The 27,434-nt window shown below is 44.6% G+C and overlaps 1 protein-coding gene across 1 annotated transcript in view; it reads right to left on the reverse strand.

The window, feature by feature from the left end:
• LOC146821513 (uncharacterized) overlaps positions 1 to 27,434 on the reverse strand; it is a 436,639-nt gene that overhangs the window by 408,138 nt on the left and 1,067 nt on the right. The window lies entirely within an intron of this gene.

The raw sequence follows: 27,434 nt of genomic DNA on the forward strand, positions 1-27,434 counted from the left end.
TAGACACTGGACTTTACAGAATAGGCCCCACTTAACTGTCCCATCATTAAGATGACTCTTAATATTAATAGCCCAACAAAGATGGCTTCTGTCCTCTTTCTTATCCCAGAGACTCTTTATTTCATTTAAAGCTCGATGTCAACTAATTTATGCAAAATGTAATTAACAGGAATCACAGGATCGGTTACGGTTCACTCTAATGGTGATTCCTTTATAATTAGAGTATAAATCAATAATAAACTGATATGAGCCACCAGGGTCACAACTTTATGCTTAGATCTGCAATTTTATTTAGCGTATGAAGAATAAAGGGTGTGTGACATTTTTTATAAGGCATAACACATATAAAAATAAAAGTGGTTAAAAAAAAGAAATCTAAATCAGGTATACGCAATTCGGAAGTAATGTCGCAAAGTACGTTATACATTGCAGTTGTGATAGGATTTTGTGTCTGGTCACTGTCGACAGAGATTAGTTTTTTTCTAGCACTTACATGTGTTTACACAAACACCCATTTGATGTCATGACATTAACACACGTACGTTTTCAAGACATATAACTATGGTTCCCAGCTGATATTTTGTGGAAGTCGGTAAGCTGTCCAAATAACTCAATCCATCCAGTAATACCCAGTGGTGTTGCTAGTCACTTTATTTGTTGTAATAAATTTTACTGACACCATTGTATAGGGTAATCATTGCAAATCAATTTTTTACATGGTATAAGAAACTGGATCACCCCGGTATTGCGTTCCACACTGCCACCTTGAGTTGGGTAAGCTAAGCACCTCTCACGCCCGTGTGCTGTGTGGTGTATGTTGTGCTTCCATGCACATGCTTTTGGGTTATAGCAGGTTCATAGGACTTCATTACTACCTAATCAACGATTACCTAGCCGAAACCTCATGTTTTTTTTAAAAAGAGACATACACAAATATGATTCAGTTGAACCACTTTCAATATGCAAAATTGTTTTCCTCTCTCTTTTGTTTTATACCCAAGCATTTTCCAGGCAACCAATACAAGCAGCTGGTTTAGTAGAACCATTATTTTTGTTTGCATCCCAACTACCGCATGCCACTCATGGCTAGACAAAAATAGTATAGGAGTGGGTCATTCAATAGGGATCCTTAGTCCAGATTAAAGCTACCAAACTCTGTTGGGGCTCCTAGTTGGTGGCTGAAACATGTCTACCCTGAGTATGAGAGGGGTGACCAATGCCCTTAAAATCCATTTATATGTTTTTAATCTTACCGTAGGAGACACAAATAAACAGTTTATTGTCCACCTACGGGATTCTTAAGAGTTTTCAAGTAAGGATCCTGGGGTTAGCATGATAACCAATTTGCTAAATTCATAATAGATCTATTTGGAGAGCTTCTACGTAAAAGCCCACCCAAGTCATACTGGACATCTAGGCTGGGTAAGGGGCAGACTTAAGGATGAAGCATGCCACTTCAGTGAGAGGTTAGGATTCAACTAGAGCCGCATTTAGGACAAATTCAGTAGGTTCTCATATTGTGCAGAGTTTGTTATATACTTATCAATATTTAAATGCATTTTGAGGTGATATATAACAGACCCTTAAATATCCTCTGCCTCCTCTTTGAGTTTCTATCCTCAAAGCCAATCATCAGACTTGTAGAGATCGGCTTGTTTTTTTCCGGACCCAGTGTGTAATGACTCTGGATGGCCAACAATGCCTTTTCAATTGTAAATAACTCTTTTAGTATGCATTCAACCTGTTGTAAGAGTTGTGAGGGATCATATTTAATTCTCCCTCTGGTGGGAGAATATGAGAATAAAAATCTGCAAAATGTGCATACTTCTGGAATATGGGCTTCTGGAAAGGCCATAAATGCCTTCAATCCTTTTACAATTCCAGACCACAATAAGCATGTGTGTTTTGAACTGGTGGCTTAAAAAAATGATCTGAGCAGGCTTGTTTCTCATCGATTAGCAAAGACCTATAAAGTTTCATTTGATGACCCACATCTTCATGGCTTTCAGGTTTAAGGTTCGACTTGGCTACTCTACGTTCATTATTGTACTATGAGTAAGGATTATCGCTTCTCACACTCTGAGATTTATAGGGTGTACACATTTATGGCTAAAGCCAAGCCACTACAGTGTTAAGCAAAACGTATAAAGATATGGTTCCATTGTTTCCTGAAGAAAAATATCCCAGACTGAAAAAGCCTGCCTTTAGACATCTAGGAGAACTTTTGTCATGACCACTAAATTCTACTGAATAGTACCTTCTGATATTTTTTACTCTGAGGTTTTACCAACAAGGCTAGAAATGGACTCCCATCCAGGTGGAGAACTATTGGCTGATAATCACTTTCCACTCTCTCTTTGTCCTCCATACCCTGGATTAGGTTTCATTCTGCTAATCATATCATTATATAATCTATTTAAGTTTGTGAGGTGCTTGAATTAAAGGTAGGGTGTGGTCTCGTATCTGAATGAGTTCTAACATTACATATGCTCACAGCCCCTACGTGATTGCCAAGACTGCCAACTCACATGAGCTTTTACTGTGATTCTTAGTGTATAGCCTGCATCCTCCATTATCTATCAGCCTGTGCACCATACAGGCTCCGTGCAGGACCTGTGGAGCATCAAGGACAGCCAAAGTATTTCCCTTGGGGTGAAGGAGTCACTCCCCTGCATTCACAGGCACGTAATGCAACTGACCGGTCGCTGAACCTGAGCTCCTGCGGACTCCGAAGGCTCCAGCAACACAGGAGGTGGGTTCCTATGCTCCTTAAGGTCGAGCTGTCCTCTCACCGAGTTGGAGGCCAGTATCCCTTGTAGGTACCGCATAACCCGAACCCCTATGCACTGCATACTTTTGCAATTGCATCTGCTTGTTGGCGTTCACCAACTAAGTGCATTGGGCTATTGATAGCCCCAACCTCTGCGCACATTTCTTACAAAGGACTTCGGCATCCTCGCACTCTGTACCCTGCAAGCTGTGACTTTGTGAAACTGCTAGAGGTCCCCTTGCGACTCCTGTGTCTTCGGCCTGTGGGTTCATTTGAGGGACAACACTGATTCTCTTGGGCTCCCCTGGTTGCTCCAGGCCTGCCCTGACTCTCCTTGCTGTGGTGAGTCTCCTGGTCTTTGCTGGGCCAAACCATGACCTTCTTCGACCTTCTTCGTTGGTTGCCGCTACCAGGGCTTGTTGGTGTTCCTGCCGGACACTGACCCGTCAGCACTCAACATCCTTCGTGGGACAGCTTGTATCTGGCTCCTGGTCATCTTCGACGTCTCCTGGTCCCTGTGGCTGCAGAGTCAAGGTCTCCATATTCGCACCTGAAGCACCCGACATCGGTGGGCATTCATCTACCGAGCCCCTGGTCACTCCTGAGTGACCCAAATTCTGTCCCCGCTGCTTTCAGTTTCCTTCCTTCAAGAATCCACCTGTGGGTTCCACCGGACAGTTTTCTTCTATCCAGCAGTGGCATTCTTTGAAGACTCCCATCGAGAACGACAGCGGTTACTGACGCCACTTCGACACTATGCACCCGGCTTCCCTGGGATAGGTGACTCTGGTACTTTGGTATCCTCAGGTGGGGTGGCTATCAAACCTTCTACGTTCTAAAGGGTTTCTTCGTAATCCACTGGGAAGGGTCCTTAAACACTAAAACTGCAACTGCGAATCTCCCATTGAATTGTGCGTAGCACGTGGTCATGTTCTCACAGTGCACCCGTCCTCCGTGGGGTCCCTACTTACTCACCTTGGGTGGTTCCTTGGGGTCCCAGCAATTCTACAAGCTCTAGAGATTGTCTTGACTCGAGTCGTGGTTCTTATTCCACTATTTTAGTACATGGTTTGGTCTCCCCCTGGAGCCTACTGTGTATTAGTGCTACTTACATTTATTTCTGTGCTACAGTATTGTGTGCTTTGTGTTTATCTGCGTGTAGCAGATACTTTGAGATATTTAAGGTGTGTTATAATAATAAATACATATTTTTATAACTACTGTGTGGTTCTCCTTTCATTTAACCAATACATTAAGGTTGCATTCTATGAAAACAAGCTGCTTAACATTCGTTCAAGACTATGCCTGAAGGCTGCTCTCCAGAGCTACCACTTTGATTGCTTTCTAAGGTTATCGTTGACCTTTTAAACTTAAATCACCATAAGGGTTGTTTGGACTGGTGCAATGTGCCCACTTTAATTAGTGGACATCATATACCAGGCCAACTTCTCATAACTAATAATGAAATAAACTGGGAACTTCAACATCCACTAGGATAACAAATCAGACTCTGCAACTTCAAACAGTATATTCTTAAGCAACTATGCACATTCCCAACCCACTTCAAGGGAGCCATTGTAGACCTGATCATAGCAGATAGTCAAACAGTAAAATTGAACTTCACCACTCCTGTAGAATGATCAGATCTTTTTCTTCAATAAACTAGTCTTGCCCCATTCTGTGCAGCCAGCCAATTAAATGAACTACTTGATCACGAGACCACAAGAACCTAAATAAAGCCACTCTATCCTTGGTAGTATAAGAATAATTACAATATGGCACATATTTGAAACCAAATCACATGTCATCAAAAGAGAATTGAATAGAGCAGGGAACGGACCTAGAAATCTCTTTAAACTAGTAAGATCCAACACTAATCCACCTAACTTATTGCTCTCAAATTCCTGTAAAGATAAGTGCGAACAATTCTCAAAATTCTTTAAAGAAAAAATGGAGAAGATTGAATACTCCCTTGACAATTCACATAATTCTCATAAGAAGCAGATTAATGAAGAGAACTCTGAAAAGGAACGGTTGACTTTAAGAAACAGACAACCAAGTCCTCACAAACTTCATCATCAAACCATATTCCCACCAATGGGAACCCATTTCCTCATCTATTCTGAAAGGCACAATGGCTAAAGATCATCAGCCTCTCTCTGAGTCAAGGAATGGGCCAAAAACCACTTAATGTTGGTCAAGTCACTTCTCTATTAAATAAAAACAAGGCGCTAACCCTGACAACTCAAACAATTTACGCCCTGTATAAAACCTCTCCTTTTTGGCAAAAGTACTATAACAATGTGTGAACAACAGCTTGAGCACTTCTGAAAAGAAAATGAACTTCTTGACAATTTGCAATCATCAGGATTTGGACCAGGGCACAGTGCGGAAACAGCAAACCTGAAGATTATTGATGATATCTAACACATCCTAGAACAAGCATTGGCATAGCCAATAGGTCAACGCCTTTGGGACCTTATAAGTGTTTAGCCATGCAACAGTTGGTGTTGTTGCACCAAGGATATTGTGCTGCATAACTAAATACTTATAAGGCCCCAAAGGCGAGACCTATTGGCTATGCAAATGCTTGTTATATATGTTTGTTCCTGCGCACTCTCTTTTCCTTTCCCTTCTGCTCATCAGCAGGGCTTCACGGATGCACTGATGTGCCCTTCTGTCTGCCTGTTTGTATGTGGCTTTCCCCTCCTTCCTCTCGCTCTGAGCCCTCCCGCACCCTCCAAGCACACACACAGCTGTCGGTTTCTCACGGCAGAGAGACCTTGCACTGTGAATCCTCCACTTCTGCTCTCTATTCCCAGTTAACCTGCACGCTCTGCAAGGGTGCTCCTAAAGCATAACAGAGACTCTCATGCAACCTGTGCCCTGACTCATACCAAGTGCACTGCTGGATGCCCACCACGGTCCTGCAGAAAGTAGTGGCTCTACGTTTCTGCAGGACAAACACCCCTTCGGGGAAGCCCCTGGTAGGCAACACAATGTATTGCTTTCCATGTTCATTTAGTGCAGCCGAAATGCCTGCTAAATTAAACAAGCAGGTTTTTGGCTTCCATTTTTATATCCAGCAAAGCTGAGATCTGCATGTTGGAAAAACACACATCTTTTCTCGGGTAAATTCTGACCATGATTATTTGGAACGTTTGGAAGCGCCTACTGACAACACGTGACACCACTTTGAGCCCCTTTATCATAGAGATGGTTTACTAAGTGTTCAAGATGGTTGGCTTGACAGGTACACCCTTAAAAGGTAGTTGGGAGGCTTAAAGTGTATAATGTTGTTCATGGTGACTTTGTATTTTCAACGTCTTTGAGACTGCAATTCTAAAAGCATGTGTGTTTATTGTTACAGAATATATATCTCCCTTGTTCCCACCATCCCCTTTGTTTCTTGAGATGTGTGTATTTCTTTCTCGAAGGTTCTATTGCAATGCAATGCGTGTGGAAGAATTGCCTTAAGCAGTGTAGATTGGGCAATGGTGTTCTGTGAACTTTCTTTAAAGATTATTTAATATTAAACATTATTACAGTAAGTGGTACAAAGTTCCAAAGTTAAAGCACATAAACGGAGAATATCTGTTCTTATGCCTGGACATTGGCACAGAAAACGCGAGGTGGACCACTGAACACAGCCTATCCAGACAGATCTGTCCCAAACACAGAAGTGCCTTATCAGTCGCACACTTAAAAGTCAAACACCACAATTTAAACTTGATCTGCTTCCCATGTGAAAACCCGTGCAGACTTTACATTAAGGGACCAGCAGAAACCGGCTTTGTTTTTCTGAAACCAATACAACCCGCAGTAATATGAATTTTTAGTAAGTCACATGGGCAAAGGAGAAGATGTTTGTTTTCAATCTATTCGGCTTAAAGCTCACCCATTGTCATTATTTAGCTGCCAAAAGCAGATTCTCAGATACTGCCCCAAGGCTCTCCAGCACACCACCAGTATACAAGTTTAGCTACAAGAGTAGTAGCCACTGCAATAGACGGAGGGCCGACATAAGCAATCAATCAACGTAATATTTAAAATAGTACACTGCTCTTAATGGCGACTGTATACAAATATAAATAGGGGTGACTCTACAAAGGATTACAAATCGCACACATGAAGTGCAAAAATTGGGTGAAGACAGCAAGCAGAAATGATTCTTACATAATTTCCTTAAAAGGGGGCCGGGGGGCAGGCTTGAATCGCACCTGGTATCCAGCATAGGGCTGTACCTAAACAACAGAACAGCATTCAAGATGGCCTGACGCCTTATGTTGAAAAATGGCCATTTACAAAACGAGATATATATAAAAAAATAAAGTCTCAGAGCATGATATAGACTTTAAAAAAATGTATGGCCAAATAACTAGTGCACATTTAATTTTGAAACGATCGACAGAGGGTGACTTAAAATAATGAAAATACTCTAATATTTTTCAATGCAAATAAACCAATCACCGTAATAAAAAATGTAGCACTTTCTCAATCATACACGTTGCCTACACCCTGCTCCTTGCTGAGTCGGATACTAAAGTGACACCCTATTTAGCCAGTCTACATAGATGTTTAGGAAATTACCTGAACAACAATACTGCAAGCAAAATACATTTAAAAAAATGCAACGTCCATTTCCGTAACTTTTGTCGATATTTCTCTACATTAACTGACAAAGAAGAGAATGCATGCAACACCCACCTCCAAATAAGATTAGGGTTTGTTTCTTATTTTTCACGGTTTTTTTCCAACAAAGAATTAACAGTGGAGCGCTTACTAACTATAAATACATGTTCTATTCATTCTGTGTTTTATAGACGGACCGACCGGCTCCGAGCTGCAACCAACATAAATCTCTAAAAAAATGGATTGTTAATGAAACCCTTTGAAGCAGACGAGGAGGTGGTGGAGGGGCAGAGCGAGGGCTTGGGAGAGCGATGTGCTTTATGAGCCACGACGGCCAGACAGAGGAAAGACAGATGGCTGCTGTGCGCGTGCACGCGCTCATGAACGCAAGCTTCATGCTAGGAAAAGCCTCTGGTGCCACTTTTAAAAGCCACTTACTAATGTCTCGAAGAGACAGCCTGGGCTGTCTCAGGCGAGACCTAAAAAGGAGGATCCTTCTATTTAGTTCTCCTTGAAATGTCAACAGCCTTCAATACAGTAAACCGCACCTTCCTTCTAAACTTCCTCAAAGACAGGATGGACATTAGTGCACTCAAATCGTTTTTATCTTTCCTTGACAACCGGCCACAACTAATCAAGATCAACAACCACCTTTCAATCATGTAATCAGTGAAAGAAGGCATTCCCCAATGATATAGAATATCTCCTACACTCTTTAACATTTACCTTGAACCACTGGCCCATTATCTCAGCCTATCCACTTCTACGCAGACAATATCCAGCTTTAAATGCAAATCTCCTTCCCGAGAACTCTTTGGATACCCTGAACAAGATCCACTCATAGTTTAATGCATTTCATCCGAAACTCAACCCAAGCAAAACAGAATTTCTCCCTGGACCGGAAAACAGGCATCCTAGGACCAGTTTGGGGTATCACCCCTCATCATTCTGGCTTGCTTAAATCTGGTGGCAACGAGACCCATGTTTGGGCATACACATCCCACTAAGGGCGATTTATAGGAACACAAAAAGATGTTGGATGGAATGCTTAACATTGTCAAAAATTCACCCCCAGTCACAGATGGATTTAGGCCCAGATCTGTGACTGAGGGTGAATATTTGCCAGTTTTCTGTATTCCGTCCATCATCTTTTGGTGTGGTAATTTTTGCCCTAAATGCGATGGGTATGTCTAGGGGTGGGTCCCGTGCTCGCTATGCCACCAGATTCAAGCTAGCCTGGCTGATGAAGGGTGATACCCTGAAAGCGGTCCCAGGATGCTTGTATTCCGGTACAGGGAGCACCTGGCCTTGCAGGTCGGGCTGGACTGTTCCCATGGGTAGCAGGGTCAAGACTGATTTGCATATGGCTGGGGCTAAACTGGAATAGTGTGGCGAGCAAATAAAACAATGGATTTAGGCCCAGATCTGTGACTGGGGTGAATGTTTGACAATGTTCAGCATTACGTCCATCATCTTTCTGTTTTGCAATTTTTGCCCTCAGTGGGATATGAATGCCCAGACATGGTTCCCCATGCTCAGTATGCCACTGGATTCAAGCTAACGTAGTTGATGAGTGGTGATACCCTGTAACTGGTTCCAGGATGCTTGTTTTGCGGTCTAGGGCGGACCTGGCCTGGCAGTTCGGGGTGGACTGTTCCCATGGATAGTAGGATCTAGACTGATTTGCATATGGCTGGGTCCAAAATGGAGTGGCGCGGCAAGCGAATGGATTTAGGCCCAGATCTGTGACTGAGGGTGAATGTTTGACAACATTAGCATTCCGTCCATCATCTTTTTGTGTTGTGATAATCTTTTTATAAACATCTGGATTTGTTATGATTTACTTAATCTTTTTATAATTGTTTTAATTTGCATGACTCGCTTCATATGTAAATTGTTTCGATGACCCTGGGACTTGTTCGTGCTACATAAAAACATATAAAGAAAATAGGGAACTGCCCATGCCCCACCTTGAACATCAGCTAGGTTATTGGATTTACTCATATGTAGTGTTAAATTTGCCAGCCAAATATTACTGAGCGCTCACAGCATAGACTTCCATGTGTCTTGCTGCTAGAAAATTTGCCTAGAAAGGTTACACCTGACAATTCCATATTGGACGTACACCTTGTTGTTACTGAAGATTAAGAGTATGTATCTCGATTTGAATGATAAGAGCTGTGTAGGCATCCGGTGTGTAATACATATACTTTATAATTTAGACTCAAGTGAACCCAGGTAGTTGCCCTTCGCCAGCACACCGAGGGACAACTTCTCTAGTTTCTAACAGAGATAATTGGAGAAACCTTGAATAAACACTGGCTCGAGTGCCCATGTGCTAGACCTGTCATCCTTAGAGTGTACTTCCTCCAAATGTTTTGCCTGCTTACCTCCGCTTTTTGCTGTATCTTTTTGTTGGCCTTAGGCTCTGAGCACTGACACTGCTGGCCAGTGCTAAAGTGCATGTGTTTCACCTCTTAACATGGTAACATTGGTGTATACACACTTGCCATATTTAATTTACTTGTAAGTCCCTTGTAAAGTGGGATACCATATACCCAGGGCCTGTAGGTTAAATGTTAATAGCGGACCTGCAGTACTTATTGTGCTACCCACACAAGTAGCCTTTCCAACCTTTCTCAGGCCTGGCATGGTAGGGCCTGTGTGTGCAGTTTACTGTCACTTTGATTTGGCATTTAAAACCCATTGCCAAGCCTTAAACTGCCATTTTATTACACTTAGGTCACCCCTAATGTCTCAGGCCTGGCATGGTAGGGCCTGTGTGTGCAGTTTACTGTCACTTTGATTTGGCATTTAAAACCCATTGCCAAGCCTTAAACTGCCATTTTATTACACTTAGGTCACCCCTAATGTACGGCCTAGGCAGCCCATAGGGCAGGGTAATATGTATGTAAAAGGTAGGATATGTACCGTTAAGTGTTGCATGTCCTGGTAGTGACAAACTCCCAAATTCGCTTTTCTATACTGTGAGGCCTACTCCTCTCAAAGGTTAACAGTGGGAATTCCTTAATACACTTTTAAGCTATAATTCCTGATATGAAAGGAGTAGCTGTATAATGTTTTATATCTTTGGAATGGTAAGGATGAATCCTCTTTACTAGTAAAGTTGGATTTAACATTACTATTTTAGAAATGCCACTTTTATAAAGTGGGCATTTGTCTGCTCCTACTGCTATGTGTGTCTGCAGCCTGTCTCCAAAACACGTCTCGAGTGGGTGACAGCTACACTTTGGCAGTCCCTCTAGACAACCACAAAAAGGAAGGTTATGTGTGTCTGAGCACTCATCTGTATTCTGATGGCTCTTCCCTGGAAGGAAGGGATGGAGGAGCTGACACTTGCAACTGAGTAGGTAGTGCCCTGTCCCCACACAAAGGGCTGGTTACCCCCTACTAACAGCCTGAAGCCAGACCTGGGAAGAAAGGATCTCTGTGCACTTCAAAGACCTTTCTTTGAAGTCACCCCCACTTCAAAGGCACAACTGGGAGTAAGTGCTGGATCTCTGACCCTACCAAAATAGTATACTATTGGACCCATGAAGAACTCTGCCAGGAAGAAGGACTGTTGTGCTGCTACAAGGATTAACACTCTGCTGTAATGCCACTCTGAATAAATGGCTTTTCTGCTCTGATGTGCTGTCTGTTGCCTGCTGCTTGCTACCATCTGTCTGCCCTGCTGAGGAAAGGACTGGACCCATCTCACTTGAACCCAGAGTGACTCCAAGGGGTTGCTGGCTTACCCCCTGTTCTAAAGTCGCAGGGCCACCAAAGACTTCCTACAGCCCTGCAACAGCACCTGGACTCAGCCATCTGTGAGTCCTGCTCTGCCAAGGGGTGCCAACCAAGTCCTGGGCCCTTGGAAGTGTCTTTTCTGTGATGATCCAGCAGAATCCACGCATCGTCGACTTTGCACCAATCGGAAGCGCCACACCTCCTCCGACACTGATGCAGTTGCTGCTCGACTACATCACTTTGATAGATTGCCTGGCTCGATGACGAACTGGGCAGCTCAACGACGCATTGCTTGCATCGCAAAGGGGTTCGCCGATGAAGAATCACTGACTGCGTGCATTGGAACCAACGCATCGCCTCAATGCAAGGGATCGACGACGACGCACCGCCTCCTCTGCTCCTCGCATTGAGCTTTTGATGTTGATGCTTCCTCCACTCAAGGTACTTTTCCAGCGGGACCAGTGAGCCCTGTACCCAGTCTGTGCTCCATCACAGTTCACTTGAACTTTGGATTAACAGTCAGTCTAGTGCGACCAAATGTCCTCAGTTGGTGCTTTATTACTCTAAGCACTATAATTTCATTTAATCTTTACAAATTCATAACTCCTGTTCTACTTCTTGGATTTTTATTGTTTTGGTCTTGTTTTACTCATACAAATGTGATCTATTTTTCTAACCCCGTGTGGAGTATTTTTGTGGTGTTTTCAATGTGATACTGTTTGTGTGAGTGTTGCACAAATACTTTACATATAGCCTCTTTTGATAAGCCTTACTGTTTTATGCCAAGCTGCCAGATGGTGAACACAGGTTATCTCTAAGTGTGAACCCAGCTTACCCTGACTAGAGTGATGGTATCTACTTGGACAGCGTGCATACCTATGCCAACTAGAGACCCCATTTCTAACATTGGTGATCAGCAGTGAGGATAGGACTTGTGTTTGTGCAATAAGAAATAGTAACTCATTATTCACTACAACTCTATACTAAGACCAATTTGAGCCTTTTTCAATTTTCCCTAATAGAATGTTTTGCTAAAACCATGTCTCTCTCTGGAGAACCAGCACCTACATCTACACCCAAATTCATTGATTTTGAGTTGGCCAAATTAGAATAGTGTGGCCCAGCTCAAGGATTTCTTTAAAGGGTTTCATTTATCTATGAAATGTTTCACCTGGAAGGTGGAGCTGCAGAATGCCCTGAAAGCCTGAGCAGAGGCCCAGAAAGCAGGGACGAAGGTCCCAGAGGAGGAGTGTTGGACCTGGTCCATTTTGCAGGGTTATCCCCAAACATTTTGCTTTCATCCTCTGTTTTTCTAACCTGTTTTTGTTGGCTATAGGACTCTTGGCACTTAACACTGCTAACCAGTGCTAAAGTGCATATACTCTCTGTCTAAATTGTATTGGTGATTGGTTTATCCATGATTGGCACATTTGAATTACTAGTAAGTCCCTAGTAAAGTGCACCAGGTGTACCCAGGGCCTGTAAATCAAATGCTACTAGTGGGGCTGCAGCACTGATTGTGCCACCCACATGAGTAGTTCTGCAAACATGTTTCCGACCTGCCACTGCAGTGTCTGTGTGTGCAGTTTTAAACTGCCATTTCGACCTGAGAGGTGTATCCACTTGCCAGGCCCCATCCTTCCCTTTTACTAAAGAAAGTTACCCCTAAGGCAGTAGCGGTTGCTGCCAATATGCAGTGTGGGGGGGGGAGGGGGAAAGAGCAGTAGCAGCAGCAGTGGTTCTTAAATTAAAATAATAAAATAAACAAATGTACCTGATCCTGCTGCCCCTTGTGCTTCGGTGCTCCTCCGTTCTCCTGCTGCTCCCAGAAGTCCCTGGGACAGACTCCTCCTCCAATCCAGATACTACTCCCATAACCACAATTTAAAAATACACCTCTTAGTGAAGTTAGTTTTTAAATTGCATGTTTGAAAATGCCACTTTTAGAAAGTGTGCATTTTCTTACTTAACCATTCTGTGCCTCTGCCTGTCTGTAGAATGCACGTCTGGTGGGCTGACAGTTGGGCTCTTGTGCATTTACTCTAGACTTCACCTATGAGTGCCTGGGCTCTGCTGCTGATAGCCCTGACTTGCCAAGTGATGCCAAATCCAATTCCTGGGCCCTTGGAAGTGTATCCTGATGAGAAAATACACGCATCGACTCTCGAGGCATCACCAGCAGCGCAGCTCAAGAATTGACACAGAGCCTGCTTTGCGGCTGAGGACTCACTGCAGCCCCAGCACTGTATCACCGACATCCGTGGCACCCACTCAGACTCACGACACAGCATTGACTTCGCCACTAAAGAATTGACAAAGGGCCTGCTTCACGGCTGTGAAATCGACACAGCGCCTGCATCACTGCCGTCACCTTGAAGCAACGCTTCTGGATTTTTGACGCATCATCACTCGATGCTGTCTGTTCATTGACATCACACTGCAGTAGGGAATCAAGGCCGCGTGTCCGGAGATCAATGCATATTCCCTTCCAGTAAGGAACTGATGCATCACCTCCCCTGCCGAGTAGTAAGGAACCAACGCATCAGCTCCCCTGGAAGTAAGGAACCGACGCATCACCTCCCCTGTGGAGTAAGGAACTGATGCACCATTTAGCTTTTGGTGCCTTACCTCACCTGCGCCTGCTTCATCTTTGATTTTTGACCCATCCAAGGTACAAATGCTTTACACGTTGCCTCTGAGATAAGCCTGGTTGCACGAGCCAAGCTACCAAGGTGGTGAGCAGGAATTATCTTAGCTAGGTGACTTCCTTACCCAGCCTAGAGTGAGCATCCCTACTTGGACAGGGTGCAAACCAATGCCAACTAGAGACTCCATTTCTAACATGGAGGCGCAAGAAATTGAGGAGAAATTGAGGAGGATGATGAACTGATCCTGGAGTCCAAGGTGGATCTGGGAAAGTCTGAAGAGGGGGCCAACAATGATCCGGAAACCGTGGTGATCCACAGAGCAGGGAACAGTGTCTTCTCAAAGAACCTGCATCCAGAGGAGCTGGCAGACAGGAGATAGGAAAAAAGGTTGAAGCTGCAGCTTGCCAAATTGAAATTGGAGAAGGAGCAAGCTTTAGAGGAAATGAGGCTGGCTGTAGAGGAGAAGAAATTGGCCTGTGTGCTATATCTCAGTGAGCTGGACATAAGAGCCCTACAAGTGGGGTCCAGCAGCAGCAGTGGAGGCAGCATACCTGCAGTGTCCATTGGTGAGTCAAGAGTCCAGATACCCAAGGATTTGGTGCCCAGTTATATAGTGGGGGATGACAAAGATAAGTGGTTTGCAGCCTATGAAGTGGCTCTAAGAGTTCACAAAGCCCCAGACGAATCCTGGGGTGGTAGGTTATGGAGGTACATGCCCACCGTGGGGTGGGACACACTTCTCACACTAGGGGTGGGGAACCAGACATGCTACACTGCAGTGAAGGCCATCTTGTTCAGTAGGTTTGGGGTGAGCCCTGAAAAGCGTAGGCAACGGTTCAGGGCCATACACAAGATCTCGTCACAGAGATGGGTGGACTATGCTAACAAGGCACTGAATGGCTAGGTGAGGGTCAGCAAGATGGATGATTATACTGGGTTGTATGACTTATTTTTAAAGGAGCACAGGCTTGAAATTTGTTTTCCAAAGCTGTGCCAACACCTGATTGATAGTAAGCTCTCTGACCCCAGGAAGGTCGCTGAGGAGGCAGACATCTGGTTCAGCACCACAGAGTGTAAGAACATATCTGGGGGACGGGGGTGGGAAGTACCAAAAGGGTGGTCAGGGTTCCAAAAGAAGAAAGAGATAAAAAGAAGGAATTCTCTTCAGCTTCCAAAACAACTCACTGGAGAAAGGGTCTCATTCCCAATCTGGCTAACAGAAGAAAAACTACCATGACAAACGTCAGCAGCCCAAAACTCCTGAGTGCTATGAGTGCTTTGAGTAGGGACATTACCAAGTGTCTAAAAAGAGCACAACCTCCCACTGAAGGAAAGATTTCAGGGGTAGTGAGTGCAGTGTTGTGGGAGGGTTTTGTCCCAGTGAATTGGGGGAAGTTTAGTGGGGTTACCCTAGTGTCCCTGGATGACAGTGAGATGGTTTCTAAGATCCATGTGCCCTCTAATACTACAAATTATAGGCAATGGGTCACCATCAATGGGCAGGACGCGGAGGCTCTGAGGGTTACAGGTGCCAGCATGACTATGGTAAGGAGTCAACTTGTGTCCCCAAAGAAGGTGATTCCCAATGCATTCCACCAGGTTGTGGTGGCTGACAACAGAGAGGGTCACTATCCTGTGGCCTTTTTTCCATTTGAGTTGGGGGTGGGGGTCAGGTCTTCTGAAGGTTGCTGTGAGCCCTGCCATGCCTGTGGACTGTTTGTTTGGTAATGACCTTGAGCACACTACCTGGCAGGAAGTAGAGCTCAAGGGTCCTGTGTAGATGTTAGGGTTACCGGATTGGATCTGTTCAACCACAAGGGCCGTGGCTTCCCAGGATGGGAGTCAAAAAGGGCTGGAGCCTGGAAAAAATGGCACAGCAGCAACTAAAATGGCGAATGGCAGAGGGCATGGGAAACCAGCCTCTGAATGTCTTCCCAGTTAAGTGGATGGGCACCTGCGGTGGCCGCCCCCAGAGCGCACTGCTCTTCTTGGTGACCTAACAGAGCTTGCTGGATAGCATGTGGAAGGAGGACCCAACAAGGAGGAGTTCTGTAAGGCACAGATGGAGTGCCCAAGTCTTGAGAGCATAAGGTAATAGGCTGAAGCCCAAGCAGCAGCTGATACCTCTGGGATTCATCACATTTACTGGTAGGACAACCTCTTTTACAGTGAGCCTAAGGCTCCGGTACATGGGACAACAAAGGCCCTTGGTGGTCCCCCAGTGCTAATGGGCCTTCCTGCTGAAGCTGGCCCACAAAGGTCCCCTGGCAGGACCCCTGGACCAAGACAAGACCATTGCAAGGCTTGTCCTCCACTTTTATGGGCCTAGGATCAAGACTTCCTCAGATGCATTCTGTAGGACTTGTGTGACTTGCCAGGGCAGTGGGAAGACAGGGCAGAGGATGAACCCCCACCCCTCTTAATCCCTTGCCTCTCATTGGCACACCCTTTGAGAGGAAGGGCATCTACATTGTTGGGTCTATGGATCCCCAGACTGCTTCAGGTTCATCCTGGTTCTGCTGGATCATGCCACTAGGTACCCAGAGGCAATCCCTCTGAGGACCACAACTGAACCTGCAGTAGCATAGGCACTGATGGGGATATTTACCTGAGTGAGTTTCCTCAAGGAAGTGGTGCCTGACAAAGGGAAGAACTGCATGTCTCCTTACATGCAGTCAATGTGGAAGGAGTATGGGGTAACCTACAAATCCTCTACCACTTACCATCTGCAAACAAATAGACTTGTTGAAAGATTCAACAAGATCCTGATGGGCATGATTAGAGGTATGTCTGAGGCCCTGATGAGTAAGTGGGATATCCTCTCGCCATGCCTGCTGTTTACCTACAGGGAGGTACCACAGAAGGGAGTGGGCTTCAGCCTCTTTGAACTTCTGTACAGGCACCCTTTCAGCTGACATTTTGGTGAAAGAGTAGTGGGAGCAAGCTCCCAGGAAGATTCCCCAGGATGTGGTGAGCTACATACTGGCCATTAGAAGCCAAATGGGTAAGTTGTGGAAGCAAGAGTCAGACAACTTAGAAGCCAGTCAGGATGTAATGAAACAATGTATGACCAAAATTCTACCACTGCGCACTTGCACCCTGGGCAGAACAAGTGAGTTACAGAACCTGTGGAGCCCCGACCCCACCAGAACCATTGAACTTGGCCCTATGAGGTGATTGAGAGGAAGGATGAGGCCATCTACCTGTGGACCTTAAGATTCCTCGGGATCCCCACAGAGTATTCCATGTCAATTGCCTCAACCCCCACTTTGAAAGGTCTGAGCGCATTATGCTGTTGGTAACCAATCGAGAGGAGGAAGAGGAAAGTGTACCTCTCTCTAACCTCTTAGACTCCAAGGACAAAGATGGGTCAGTGGAAGGAATAATCCATTCGCCCAATCTGACTCCTGAACAGCAGAGAGATTTCCACCAAGTGGTGGGACAGTGCTCCTCTCTGTTCTCCCTTATCCCTGGGATTACACACCTGTGTACCCATGATGTGGACACGAGAGAAAACCTTCCTGTCAAGTACAAATCTTACAGATTGTCTGATAAGGTGAGGGTCAGCATTAAGGAAGAGGTTTCCAAAATACTGGGGATAGGTGATAGAACCCTCCAGTATCCCATGTGCTGTCCTGTTGTTCTGGTACCAAAGGCTGCCCCACTGGAAACTACATCTGAACTCAGGTTCTGTGTGGATTAAAGAGGGCTAAATTCAGTCACAAAGACAGATGCTCATCCCATCCCCCGGGCTGGTGAACTTATTGACCGGTAGTAAGTACCTTTGATCTTACATAAGAGTACTGGCAGTTTGCACTAACAGAAGGAGCAAAGGAGAGGTCGGCCTTCTCCACTCCAGAGGGCCACTATAAGTTTTGAATGATGCCCTTTGGACTCAAGAATGCTCCTGCCACCTTCCAGAGATAGGTGAACCAGGTCTTTGCTGGTATGGAGGCCTTCAGTGCTGCCTAGCTGGATGATATAGCTGTCTTTAGTAGCAGCTGGAAGGATCACCTTTTTCCCCTCCAGGAAGTGCTTCAGATTCTGCGACAGGCAGACCTGACTATCAATGCCAGTAAGTGCTAGATAGGACAGGAGTCTGTGGTGTACTTGGGACACCTGGTGGGCAGCGGTAAGAGACTATCATGACCTGTGTGCCTCCCAAAACCCAGACTGAGGTTAGAGTATTCTTGGGCCTCACTGAGTACTATTGGAGGTTTTTCAAAGGATATGACAGACTTGTTGCCCCTTTGAAAGAGCTGACGTCTAAGAAGCAGCCCATAAACTACTATCACAGCATAATGGAGAGGGCCTAGACCAGCCTGTAGCCTTTATCTCCAGGAGGTTATTCCCCAGAAAACAAAGAGAAGCTTTTGCTGTGGTCTGGCACTGAAGAAGTTGAGACCGTACCTAATTTGTACTCACATCCTGATTCAGACTGATCACAGGCCCCTCAGGTGGCGCATGCAAATGAGGGGTGAGAATCCAAAACTGTTGAGGTGGTCCATTTCCCTATAGCGTATGGACTTTATGGTGGAACACAGACCAGGGGTAGACCACGCCATTGCTGTTTGTCTAGTCAGGTGTTTCTGCCTTAGCGATGAGAACTACCTAGAGGTTGGGTAGATCTCCCCACTTTCAGCTAGAGAGGATACATGTTAGACCTGTCATCCTTAGGGTGGTCTCCTCCCAAACATTTTGCTAGCTTGCCTCCTGTTTTTGCTGTATCTTTTTGTTGGCCATAAGACTCTGAGCACTTTAACCCTGCTGACCAGTGCTAACGTGCATGTGCTTCTACCCTAAACATTGTAACACTGGTGTATACACAATTGGCATATTTAATTGACTTGTTAGTCCCTTGTAAAGTGGTATACCATATACCTAGGGGCCAGCAAGTTAAATGCTACTAGTTAGCCTGCAGTACTCATTGTGTTACCCACAAAAGTAGCCGTTCAAACCTGTCTCAGGCCTGCCACGACAGGGCCTGTATGTGCCGTTTACTGCCACTTCAACTTCCCATTTAAAACCCTTTGCAAAGCCTTAAACTCCCTTTTAGTACACATAAATCACCCCTAAGGTAGGCCCTTAGGTAGACCACAGGGCAGAGTGCTGTGAAAGTAAAAGGAAGGACATGTACTTTTAAGTTTTGCGTGTCCTGGTAGTGACAAACATCCAAATTCCTTTTTCACTACTGTGAGTCCTACTCCTCTAATAGGATAACATTCAGAATTCTTTAATACACTTTTAAGCTGTAATTCCTGATTAGAAAGCAGTAGCTGTATCATGTTTTATATCATTGGAATGGTCATGATAAATCATCTTTACTACTGAGGTTAGATTTAACATTACTGTTTTAGAAATGCCCCTTTTAGAAAGGGGGCATTTCCCTCTTCTTACTGCTCTGTGTGCCTGGAGCCTGTCTCCAATACACATCAGGGGCTGGTGACAGCTACACTTTGTACATTCCCTCTAGACAGCCACCAGCACAGGAAGCTTAGGTGTGACTGAGTAAGTCACAAGCACAGGACTTTTAGGTGCGACTGAGCACTCGTGCATTTTGATGGCCCTTCCTGGTCAGGAAGGGATGGAGGAGCTGATGCTTGCAACTGAATAGGTAGTGTCCTGTCTCCACACAAAGGGCTGATTACTCCCTACTGACAGTCTGGAGCCATGCCTGGGAAGAAAGGAGCTCTGTGCACTTCAAAGACTCTTCTTTGAAGACCTCCCTACTTCAAATGCACAACTGAGTATAAGCACTGGGTCTCTGACCCTACCAAGACCGTACTCTGCGTGACCTGTGAAGAACTCTGCCAGGAAGAAGGACTGCTATAACGACTGCCACTCTGCTGGACTGCTGCGCTGGAGGAACTGCTTTTCTACTCTGATGTGCTGCCTGTTGCCTGCTGCTTCCTACCCTCTACCCTGCTGAGGAAAGGACTGGACCCATCTCACTTGAATTCAGAGTGACTCTAAGGGCTTGCCCCCTGGTCTGAAGTCTCAAGACCATGAAGACGTCCTATCACCCTGCAACAGCACCTGGACTCTGCCATCTGTGAGTCCTGCCCTGCCACGTGGTGCATACCCAGTCCTGGGCCTTTGGAAGTTACTTTTCTGTGCTGGTCTAGCAGAATTCATGCAACAACGACTTTGCGCCGTTCGGAATCAACGCATCTCCTCCGATGCAGTTGCTGCTCGATGACATTGCTTTAATGGTCTGCGCAGCTCAACAACGATGGACTGTGCTCCTTGCACTGAGGCTTCGACATTGACTCTTCCTCCACCCACGGTGCTTTTTCAGCAGTACCTGCTTGAGTCCTGTAGTCAAAAAGCACGCGGTCGGCCTGAACTTTGAATTTACCCCGGTCTAGCACGACCAGATGTCCTCGTTAGCTCTTTATGACTTTAAGCACTATAATATAATTTACTCTTTAAAAATTCCTAACTCTGTTTCTACTTATTGGATTTTTTTCATTTTAATACTCTATTACTGTAGGCACAAGCACTCTATCTAGCATTAGCACTTTCTCCTATTTAGGAATTAATTTTAGCACTTCAGGCTCATGGTCTCAGCATTCAGCACAGTGCAGAGTAAAGTTCTCAAGATCCATCGGGTCATTGCTCAGTTTGCCATCATCAAAGGAAGGGAGGCCCACGAAGCCCTCACTGCAATAGATCTATCACAGTGCATTCCTATTGCAACCTATGGTGTGGGTGTATGGGGACTGGGTGCACCTACAAATCTCCAGAAGGAGGAGAATTGCTGCCTGAGAAGGTTAGTATCAACCCCAGCATCTTTCTCCCATTTCATTTGCCACTGGGCATAGGCTATCTGAGCAACTCTATCCAGAGTCGCCAGGCTACCCTGTGGCTATCCATTAGGAGTGCAGAAGATGCCACACTAAAAAAGAGTATAGTCAATGATTGTTTAGCCTGCAACAAGGGCCTTTCCATTCCCTGGTTGGCCTATGTCAAAAAATCCTTGGAAAGTGTGGGCCAAATAGATGCGTTTTTGGTAAGAAAGCCACAGACTGCCGCTTGTAGGAAGCAAGTGAAGCATTTATTATTGGAGAAAGCTGAAACAGACAGATTACAGACCGAGAGCAAAAAAGGAGTGTTTTAGATTATCTGCACTTTAATTTAGGGGAGTTTAGCTCAGATTACTTATGGACCACGAAAAGAAGCTGGACAAGGTCTCTATTATTTAGCTTAGGGCAGGTGTGATAAAATATATTTTATGCTTCCCAAGTGGGTATCAACAGGAGCTTGATCTAAGGATATGCCCATGCAATAGCTATTCTAAACAAAATATGCTACATATTCTTTTTTTCTGTGGCTTTTATATGTTATATACCCGGAAATTTCAATAGGATCTTCTATGCAGGCATATCGCTTCCTACATACCCTGTCTGATGATGAAACATGTTGTTGCATAACTATATTTCTTCAAGCTACTATATCCTTTAGAAAAACAACGTTAGATTATTGATCTTTCTCTTTCCTATTTTAATGTTTTAAACATTTAATGACTTATGAAATACGATGTTCCTTTTATGTATATTTATTGTATTGTATTGTGTGCTTTTATGGCTATCTCATAGCCGAATAAAGATGTATTGATTGAATCATTGCTTGACTTCAACACATGCAAAAAGCAGATGCCTATCTCATATTTGCCATCTCAGGACAAGGCAGGTTATTACTATTCCTAAGAACCATGCACAGGCTACCACTATATCTAGACTTCAGTTCAAAACCCTTAGGATTTTACATAAAATCTTACATCACCATATATATGCTCAGGGATGGGGGGGGGGGTAGTTTAGGACTATAAAGGGGTTTATAGCGTTCAGAGATGAGATGAGTTTAGGGGTTATGAGGGTTTAGGGGTCAGGGATGTGTGGAGTTTTGGGTGGTGAGGGGTTTTAGGGTAAAGGGGTGAGGGGTGAGGGGAGGTAAGAGGTGGTGAGGGTTTTTTAGGATTCAGGGATGGCTCGAGTGCACAGGTGATGAGGAGTTTATGTGTCAAGGATGGGTGGAGTTTCGAGGCAGTGAAGGGCTTTTAGGGGTCAGAGATTATTGGAGTTCAGGGTGGGGTGTATTTTCTAGGGTTCAGGCATGGATAGAGGTTTGGTGTAAAGAGGAGTTATAAAGAGATCTGGGTAGTGATTTGAAAAGTGTCCCAAGTAATTTTTATTTATTTCAGCATATCTAAATCCAAAGTAATGTTCCATGAGGAAAAAGTGCCAAGAAAAAGCATCAGATAACAACCTTATTTTGTGAGGCCCAAGGAAGTCACCCCACTCCCTTAGGCCTTGCAGCGGAGGTCCATGGCTAAGAGGCTCAGGAGAGGGGAGCCAGAGGCAATCATTAGTACAGTGGACTCTGCTGTAAGTAGAGTGTTTTTGGGCCCATAGCCCACGGTGCCACAGTGTCACTGCACTTGTTACTTAATTGACAGCTACCCCCCTCAGAAGAGCCGTCTTACTCTGGGACTAGCAGCCAATATCTGGTGCTGTGAGGATCACGGGAGGAGGCTCCCTCCCTTAGGCCTTGGAGCACTGGACCATGGCTGCAAGGCCCAGAGTAGGATGGAAGAGAGGGGGCCAGTGGCATTGTAAGGCACCACAACCCCTGATGCAAGCAAATGAAGCATCACAGTAGAACACAGCCATCGTTTGGGTACATTGGGTCCCTAACATCCCAGAGCACTAGTGACAATACACCTACTGCACAAGTGACAGCTACAGCCCTCCGAGAGGTTCCCCTGCAGCGAAGGTCCAAGGCTGACAAGCCTATGGACGGATGCCCTTCCCCGATCTCCCAACCATGGCTGGGAGGCCCAAAGGAGGATGGGTCACTCTGGGCCTTGCGGGGATGGAACATTTTTAGGTCTCGCTTGAACATGCGCTGGGTCAGGCGAGACTTATTGAGAGGGCTCCAAAAAGTGCTACCAGGCCAGCCTAGAGCTACAGTGCATGTGCGCGGGCGCGCTCGCCGCGTTTTACCGCAATTACTTTCACTTTCGCGGCCGCAAGGCCGCTTTGATGTTGATCGCAATCACAATCACTTTCACTTTCGCGGCCGCAAGGCCGCTTGGCATAGCCAGTAGGTCTCGCTTTTGGGACCTTATAAGTATTTAGTTACGCAACTGTTGCATGGCTAAACACTTATAAGGTCCCAAAGGCGAGACCTATTGGCTATGCCAATGCTTGTTGTGATGGCCATTGAGGAGAGGCTTGTAACATGATAATGGTACTATGGACCTGGTGCAAAATTAATGTGCCGCCAGACCCCATATATTGGCAGCACAAAATAATACAGTAGTAATTTGGGTACATTGGGCACCTAATACCCGAGGCCAGGTGCACTTGTAATGGTGTAGCACTATGAGGAAACTCCACTTCGTCCAAGGTGAGGGTCAATCTCCCCCAAACCTTGCAGTGCTACACTATAGTTGCAAGCCATATGAAAGGGGTGCCCACTCCCCTGGGCCTCCCATCCATGGTCAAGCGCTGTGAGGCCCATGGGAAGGAAGCCAAGTGTAGGGTAGCCCTCTTGTCACCTCACAAAAAAGCCACTTCAGATCACCAAAATCAATTAGGATCTAGTAGCTATGCCCCATAAGAAACTTGTAAAAACACTTCAGGGACCAGTGTTGGCCAGAAGTAATCTACATTTTCTACTGTTTGTGAATATGTTCATGCCAGAGTCTTGTGGTATATACACACTACTTGCTAGGGAAAATTAGTAGCCCCCTCACTGAAATAACCAAGGGTGATACTGCAGAATCATTACAGTGCCCTGAGCCTATTATCATAGGCGTGCTCTTGTAAGTGCAAGAAAGAGGGAAATGAGAATGCCTAATTTGTTTATGTCTCAATGATCATGAAAGGGTATGGTTATGCTCTCTCCAGCAGATCCCTAGTCTATGTTGCTGAGGTACATCATATCTCTCAATTTTAATGGTCATCTGTCAATAAAGACATTCACGTTGTTGTCTTGTGTGACTTAAAAATGTGTCTAATGCAATGAATTTAAATGGATTAGGTTGCTTAGCACATCACTTAAAACAAGAGTTTATGTTAAAACCTAAAGGTTAACGCTGACCAACATGTTTCATTGCCTCTGATATTAATGGCACTCTCATCAGGGCCAGAGGGCCTGCTTGTGGAGCATGATTTCCCACAAACCTGTAATAATTAAAATGAGAGACAAAATGGGAAATAAGGGCCAGGACTTGGTATTTGTATTGTTTTTCATATACTAAAACAGGTAATATTTTTACCACAAGCATGTACTATGATAGCCTACCAGTGAGTTAAAATACATGTTGAAGAATTGCCTGTCAAAAAAGAGGGGTGAAACCCCGAAACCGGTCCTAGGATGCTTGTTTCCAGTCCAGGGAGGAACTGGCCTGGCAGTTCGGGCTGGAATGTTCCCATTGGGCACAGGGTCAAGCCTGATTGGCATATGGCTGGGTCCAAACTGGAATGGCATGGTGAGCAAAAAAAACGATGGATTCAGGCCCAGATCTCTGTACTGGGGTGAATGTATGACATTGTTCTGCATTCTGTCCATCAATAGTTTTTTTTGCATTTGTCAAAAACAATACATCATGTAAGATCATGCAGACAGATAGAGTCCCATCAATATAATAGGTGTTGACACTAGACCCTCCAATAAGCCATTATAATGGTGACAATTTTCAGTAATTATTTTTTTCCATAAAAAGAGGCGCCCTGTTAAAACATAGTGGCAGGACCACACGTTTCCCAGCAAGAAAAGATGGTTGCAGTAAACAGCAAGTAGAAAAGGATTGTGCACATGAGAAATAGTTGACTGTGACATGCTTTTAGCAAAAATGAATGATCCCAACTACTTTAAACGAGTAAAATTCAAGACGGTCAAAGACAGTTTTAAAATTTGGCAATCAATCTTGACTAAATGTAATACGACATTTTATCACTCTCAATTATCTTTATGGGCGAATCCAGGTCTCCCAGGAATATTTCATGATGGGTCATTTAAAACTTGGGTAAATGCTGGAATAGAATCACTTGGAGATTTATATGGTAATGATGGTCTTTTGACCTTTGAGACACTTAGAATACTTTACAAACTACCTGAAAAGGCACGTTTCAAATATATACAGATCCATGACTATTTTATACGTAAAATGAAGATTCTAAATATCTCCGATTCGGATATTTGGACATGCTTCTATTCCAGCAAAGATAGATCACTTATCAGCTTTGGATATAGTGTTCTAATCTCATATAAAGTAGATGATTGTGGGAAAATTGCAGCGAAATGGAGCACCCGATTAGGTCTTAATATTACTGCTAACCAGATCTCCTCTGCTTTCAGTCATATAAATCATATAATTCACTCTTCTAGCTTGAGGCTACAGCATTATAAAACTATTTGTCAGTTATACTACACTCCCGAAAGACTTTCTAAGTGGTATAGCAATAGTACTGGTAATCAGCGGATTAGTTGTCCTAAATGTGATCTCTTTGCTGCAAGCTTGGAACACATGCTCTATACATGCCCTCGACTTACGGAATTTGGTTTTAATGTAGAGCAAGGGATGGCTCTGATTATTTCTAGATCAATAACACTCAACATAATCAATGTATTGTTAGGCTTTCAGATCTCTAACAATGTACAAGCAGATCCACAATTGGATCTCTCTAACATTTTAATAAGCTGTGCTAGATTGACTCTAGCTCGAGCGTGGACCGCAAGCAATCCACCACATGTGATGGAATGGTGGACTCTCGTTAGAGAAATTTATACTATGGAATCCTCCCTAGCTAAAATCAGAGGAGTTAATTCTCTCCAGAAGTTAGACAGAATCTGGGGGCCTATATTTATCTGATCCTCACCCTTTCTTTTTCTTTTCCCCCACCCTTTTTTTTTCTCCTCTTGCTTTTTTTTCTTCTTTCTCTTCTGTCCTGTATGCTGTACCTGCAATTGAGAACTATACAAACTTTGTGTTTCTGCAATTTAACTATGACATTTATATCTCTGCTGTTTAAGATATATTGATATGACAATGTATAAATTATTCTGTATTTCCAAATGAATTGCTGATTTGATCTCTTGTCCTGATTTCAATAAAAAAAAATTAAAAAAAAAAAAAAAGAGAGAAATAGTTGACTGTGTAGCCGGAGTGTACCAGGGCATAAACCCCATCACAGCGCACCAATGCCTCACTGTTTAAAAACAGAAGATAAGCTGACACTGTGACGCTGCTGGGGATCAAATGGTGTCCACAAGTTACTGAAACCCAGGATAAGAAACAACAAAAAATTGTTCCCAAAATGTTGGAGCCCAAAATCAGAATATTTCAGGAGTAGCCGATGTAGGTAAGTGCGGTGGAGAGTCGACAGAGGACGACGAGGGAAAATAACATTAAAAAAAGAAACCCGATTTATCGCTCATTGGTTAACAATTCCCCAACTACCTTAGACTCTCTCAGGAACCATTGGGAGCAATGGCTTGGCCCTCTTGAAGAAGAGGACTGGATGGATGCCCTGATGGCCCCCCGAGTAATTACCATCTCCACCAGGCTCCGACTAATTCAAGTTTACTACCTCCATTGCGCGTACCTCACCGCTGTCCACCTGCATCGAGCTGGTTTTCTTCCTGCCCCCAAGTGCCCGCGATGTGCGGTAGATCCGCTGACTTCTACCATATGGTCTGGTCCTGCACCACCCTCACCCAATACTGGACAGCAATAGCGTCTGAGCTGAGCACAACATTAGGCTGGAGGTCTCAGTCCCCTAGCCCTTTTCCTGGGAGTCAAGGAGGGGTTGGGTGGCTCCCGGACCGACAAAGCTTTTTCGGGGATGGCTACCATGGTGGCCAAGAAGGACATTGCGGTCACCTGGAAAGACCCTGCCCCCCGACCATGTCTAAACGGTGCAAGGGAGTGGACTGGTGAGCCATGCAGAAAAAAACAGTATATGAGACGAGAGGATGTCCTGCCAAATATGGTCGCATATGGGACAAGTGGTTGAGACTGATACAGTAAAAGCATATTAGATAGGTGTGAATAAACTTCGGGACTTGAGTTGAGTGCAAGCTAACTAAGTAAATATAGAGCAATACCAAGGGAAATATGTGAATGTATTACATGCTACAATGTAATGAAATACTGTGCTGTTGTTTTCTAAAAAAAATAAAAATTGATTATACAAAAAAAGCACTTATCTTGCGCTCACTGCATCGCCGATGCGGCAAGCGCAAGGTAAGTGCTTTTCTTTGGTTTTTTTATGTTATTTTCCCTGGTCATCATGTCCACTCTCACCCCCCCTCCCCGTCCCCCTACTGTTACTATGTCATAAATGTGTTCCAGGCCAGGCTGTAAAGCTCTCAGAGGACCTATCAGCTGCTTGTCTGCTTTGACTTAATGCAACAATCACAGCTGAAGGAAGGCAGGGAAGGCGGTGGGAGTTTATTAAGAGTGGGAGGTAAGATTTTTTTTCCCTTCATTTTATAGATTTGGGAAAGGGATGAAAGGCTATGTTATGCATGACACACCGATTACTCATCTGCCCCTTCACAGCATTTGAAAGCAGGGGCAGGTGGTTTTGAGGGAGATACATAACATAAAATTATAGACGGGT

This window comes from Triturus cristatus, chromosome 6 (assembly GCF_964204655.1).
Source record: "Triturus cristatus chromosome 6, aTriCri1.1, whole genome shotgun sequence".
NCBI classification, from domain to species: Eukaryota; Metazoa; Chordata; class Amphibia; order Caudata; family Salamandridae; genus Triturus; species Triturus cristatus.